We start from the raw sequence: 6,000 nt of genomic DNA, 5'->3' as shown, positions 1-6,000 counted from the left end.
AAGTATCAATGACATTCTTCACAGAAATGGAAAAAAAAATCCTGAAATTTACATGAAACCACAAAAGACCCAGAATAGCCAAAGCTATCTGAAGCAAAAAGAAGAAAATTGGAGGAATCACATTACCTGACTTCAAATTATACTATAGAGCTATAGTAACCAAAACAGCATGGTACTGGCATAAAAATAGACACAGACTAATAAAACAGAAGAGAACCCAAAAACAAATCCATATATCCACCATGAGCTCATTTTTGACAAAGATGCCAAGCACATACATTGGGGAAAGGACAGTCTCTTCAATAAATGGTGCTGGGAAAACTGGATTATAAATACGCAGAAGAATGAAATTAGACCCATCCCCTACCACATATAAAAATTTAAAAAAATGAATTGAAGACTTAAATCTAAGACCTCAAACTATGAAACTAATAAGAGAAAACATGGGAGAATCTCTCCAGGAGATTGGTCTGAGCAAAGATTTCTTGAGTAATACCTCACGAGTACAGGCAACCAAAACAAAAGTGGATAAATAAGATCACATCAAATTAAAAAGCTTCTGCACAGCAAAGAAAACAACAAAGTGAAGACACAACCCACAGAATGGGAGAACATATTTGCAAACTATCCTTCTGGAATTAATAACCAGAATACATAAGGAGCTCAAACAACTCTATAGGAAAAAAATCTAATAATCCAATCAATGTATGGGCAAAAGATTTGAATAGACATTTCTCAATATACATTTCATATACAAATGGCAAACAGGTGAAAAGGTGCTCAATACCACTGATTATCAGAGAAATGCAAATCAAAACTACAATCAGATATTATCTCACTCCAGTTAAAATAGCTTTTTCCCCAAAGACAGGCAATAACAAATGCTGGCAAGGATGTGGAGAAAAGGGAACCCCTGTAGACTCTTGTTGGGAATGTAAATTAGTACAACCACTATGGTTCCTCAAAAAATTAAAAACAGAGCTATCATTTGATCCCATCATCTCACTGCTAGGTATATACCCAAAAGAAAGGAAATCAGTATATCAAAGGGATATCTGCATTCTCATGTTTACTGCAGCACTATTTACAATAGCCAAGATTTGGAAACAACCTAAGTGTCCATCAACAGATGAATGGGTAGAGAAAATGTGGCACTTATACACAATGGAGTACTATTCAGCCATAAAAAAGGATGAGATCCTGTCATTTGCAACAACATGGAGGAAGCTGGAGATCACTATGCTAAGTTAAATAAGCTAGGCACAGAAAGACACACTTAACATGTTCTCACTTATTTGTGGGAGCTAAAAATTAAAACCATTGAACTCACAGAGATAGAGAGTAGAATGATGGTTACCAAAGGCTGGGAAGGGTAGTGGGGAAGGTTTGGGAAAAGTAGGGATGGTTTTAATGGGTACAAAAAAAGAGAATAAGATGTAGTATTTGATAGCATAACAGGGTGACTATAGTCAATAATAACTTAATTGTGCATTTTAAAACAACCAAGATACTTTTTTTATGTTATTATTATTATACTTTAAGTTTTAGGGTACATGTGCACAATGTGCAGGTTAGTTACATATGTATACATGTGCCATGCTGGTGTGCCGCACCCATTAACTCGTCATTTAGCATTAGGTATATCTCCTAAAGCTATCCCTCCCCCCTCCCCCCACCCCACAACAGTCCCCAGAGTGTGATGTTCCCCTTCCTGTGTCCATGTGTTCTCATTGTTCAATTCCCACCTGAGTGAGAACATGCGGTGTTTGGTTTTTTGTTCTTGCGATAGTTTACTGAGAATGATGATTTCCAATTTCATCCATGTCCCTACAAAGGACATGAACTCATCACTTTTTATGGCTGCATAGTATTCCATGGTGTATATGTGCCACATTTTCTTAATCTAGTCTATCATTGTTGGACACTTGGGTTGGTTCCAAGTCTTTGCTATTGTGAATACTGCCACAATAAACATACATGTGCATGTGTCTTTATAGCAGCATGATTTATAATCCTTTGGGTATATAACCAGTAATGGGATGGCTGGGTCAAATGGTATTTCTAGTTCTAGATCCTTGAGGAATTGCCACACTGACTTCCACAAGGGTTGAACTAGTTTACAGTCCCACCAACAGTGTAAAAGTGTTCCTATTTCTCCACATCCTCTCCAGCACCTGTTGTTTCCTGACTTTTTAATGATTGCCATTCTAACTGGTGTGAGATGGTATCTCATTGTGGTTTTGATTTGCATTTCTCTGATGGCGAGCATTTTTTCATGTGTCTTTTGGCTGCATAAATGTCTTCTTTTGAGAAGTGTCTGTTCATGTCCTTCGCCCACTTTTTGATGGGGTTGTTTTTTTCTTGTAAATTTGCTTGAGTTCATTGTAGATTCTGGATATTAGCCCTTTGTCAGATGAGGAGGTTGCGAAAATTTTCTCCCATTTTGTAGGTTGCCTGTTCACTCTGATGGTAGTTTCTTTTGCTGTGCAGAAGCTCTTGAGTTTAATTAGATCCCATTTGTCAATTTTGGCTTTTGTTGCCATTGCTTTTGTTGTTTTAGACATGAAGTCCTTGCTCATGCCTATGTCCTGAATGGTAATGCCTAGGTTTTCTTCTAGGGTTTTTATGGTTTTAGGTCTAACGTTTAAGTCTTTAATCCATCTTGAATTAATTTTTGTATAAGGTGTAAGGAAGGGATCCAGTTTCAGCTTTCTACATATGGCTAGCCAGTTTTCCCAGCACCATTTATTAAATAGGGAATCCTTTCCCCATTTCTTGTTTTTCTCAGGTTTGTCAAAGATCAGATAGTTGTAGATATGCGGCATTATTTCTGAGGGCTCTGTTCCATTCCATTGATCTATATCTCTGTTTTGGTACCAGTACCATGCTGTTTTGGTTACTGTAGCCTTGTAGTATAGTTTGAAGTCAGGTAGCATGATGCCTCCAGCTTTGCTCTTTTGGCTTAGGATTGACTTGGCAATGCAGGCTCTTTTTTGGTTCCATATGAACTTTAAAGTAGTTTTTTCCAATTCTGTGAAGAAAGTCATTGGTAGCTTGATGGGGATGGCATTGAATCTATAAATTACCTTGGGCAGTATAGCCATTTTCATGATATTGATTCTTCCTACCCATGAGCATGGAATGTTCTTCTATTTGTTTGTATCCTTTTTTATTTCATTGAGCAGTGGTTTGTAGTTCTCCTTGAAGAGGTCCTTCACGTCCCTTGTAAGTTGGATTCCTAGGTATTTTATTCTTTTTGAAGCAATTGTGAATGGGAGTTCATACATGATTGGGCTGTTTGTCTGTTATTGGTGTATAAGAATGCTTGTGATTTTTGTACATTGATTTTGTATCCTGAGACTTTGCTGAAGTTGCTTTTCAGCTTAAGGAGATTTTGGGCTGAGACAATGGGGTTTTCTAGATATACTTTCAGTGAAATAAGAAAAAAAAATCAAGAGTATAATTGGATTGTTTGTAACACAAAGGATAAATGCTTGATGTGATGGATATCCCACTTACCCCCATGTGATTTTTACACATTGTATGTCCATATCAAAATATCTCATATACTCCATATATATACCAATTATATACCCACAGATAAGAACTAAAAATTAAAAACAAAAAATAAAGTGACATCAAGGTCAGCAGGCCTGCTGTTTTTTAAAATAATGTTTTATCAGGACACAGCCACTCTCATTTACACATTGTCTATGGCCCTTTCATGCCACAACAGGAGAGCTGAGTAGTTGTGATAGAGACCATATAATCTCTAAAGCCTTAAATATTTATTTGATCCTACTATAAGTTATAGGATAAAAGGCATAGACACAGGGCAGAGTGATGAATTGGGATATTCTGTAATCTACTAGTGGAATATTGTTTTATTAAATATATTTACAAAGAATTGTTAATGGCTTTGAAAGGGCTTATTTTATAATAATAAAGAAGGCACAAAAACTATATATACAGTATGATCTCACCACTAATCATCTGTAAGTTATATATATTACATATAAACAATTCACATAAATTATTTTCATATATATTTTTATTATTTTATTTTTTATTAATTTTTTTTGAGACAGAGTCTCACTCTTCTGCCCAGGCTGGAGTGAAGTGGTGAGATCTCAGCTCACTGCAACCTCCGCCCGCCAGGTTCAAGCAATTCTCCTGCCTCAACCTCCTGAGTATCTGGGGTTACAGAAGCCCTCCATCACACCTGGCTGATTTTTCTATTTTTAGTAGAGATGGCGTTTTGCCATGTTGGCCAGACTGGTCTCAAACTCCTGACCTCAGGTGATCCACACACCTTGGTATCTCGAAGTGCTAGGATTACAGGCATGAGCAACTGCACCCAGCCCATAAATATATACATTAAAGGCAAGCCACAGACTGGGAGAAAATAGTTGTAAAATACATATTAACAAAGGACTATCATCTAAAATACACATCTTAAAACAACAAGAATTTTAAAATGGGCAAAAATCTGAACAAACACATCACCAAGATATACAGGTGGCAAATAAGCATATGAAAAGATGTTTATCATCAGTTGTCATTGGGGAACTGCAAATGAAAACAGCAATGAGATACTACTGCACACCTATTTGAATGGCTAAAATCTATAAACAACTGACACTACCAAATGCTGACAAGGATGCTGAGCAACAGGAACACTCATTCATTGAAAGTGGTAATGCAAATTGACAAATGGGATCTAATTTAACTAAAGAGCTTCTGCACAGCAAAGGAAACTACCATCAGAGTGAACAGGCAACCTACAAAATGGGAGAAAATTTTCGCAACCTACTCATCTGACAAAGGGCTAATATCCAGAATCTACAATGAACTCCAACAAATTTACAAGAAAAAAACAAACAACCCCATCAAAAAGTGGGCGAAGGACATGAACAGACACTTCTCAAAAGAAGACATTTATGCAGCCAAAAAACACATGAAAAAATGCTCACTATCACTGGCCATCAGAGAAATGCAAATCAAAACCACAATGAGATACCATCTCACACCAGTTAGAATGGCAATCATTAAAAAGTCAGGAAACAACAGGTGCTGGAGAGGATGTGGAGAAATAGGAACACTTTTACACTGTTGGTGGGACTGTAAACTAGTTCAACCCTTGTGGAAGACAGTGTGGCGATTCCTCAGGGATCTAGATCTAGAAATTCCATTTGACCCAGCCATCCCGTTACTGGGTATATACCCAAAGGACTATAAATCATGCTGCTATAAAGACACATGCACACGTATGTTTACTGCGGCATTATTCACAATAGCAAAGACTTGGAACCAACCCAAATGTCCAACAATGATAGACTGGATTAAGAAAATGTGGCACATATACACCATGGAATACTATGCAGCCATAAAAAATGATGAGTTCACGTCCTTTGTAGGGACATGGATGAAATTGGAAATCATCATTCTCAGTAAACTATCGCAAGAACAAAAAACCAAACACCGCATATTCTCACTCATAGGTGGGAATTGAACAATGAGAACACATGGACACAGGAAGGGGAACATCACACTCTGGGGACTGTTGTGGGGTGGGGGGAGGGGGGAGGGATAGCATTGGGAGATATACCTAATGCTAGATGACGAGTTGGTGGGTGCAGCGCACCAGCATGGCACATGTATACATATGTAACTTACCTGCACGTTGTGCACACGTACCATAGAGCCTAAAGTATAATAATAATAATAATAATAAAAAGAAAAAAAAAAGAGAAGAGAACCAAAAAAAAAAAAAAAAAAGAAAAAGAAAAGCTAATAGCCTAAGTGCAGAGGAACTGAGTGGATGGGGTAGCTACTGTATAGATTTTTAGATGAGATGATACAGTGTGGATTACACTGTACCTTGGGCGGGACAGTTTGTTCTTGATATGGAATTCATATGCTTTTGAATTGCACTAATAACTCAGCATTAAAAAAAAAAAAAAAAAGAAAGTGGTAATGCAAAAGGAAACAGCCACTTTG

The sequence above is a fragment of the Pongo abelii genome, chromosome 2 (assembly GCF_028885655.2).
Source record: "Pongo abelii isolate AG06213 chromosome 2, NHGRI_mPonAbe1-v2.0_pri, whole genome shotgun sequence".
Taxonomy (NCBI): domain Eukaryota; kingdom Metazoa; phylum Chordata; class Mammalia; order Primates; family Hominidae; genus Pongo; species Pongo abelii.
Note: the sequence above shows the minus strand (reverse complement) of the source record.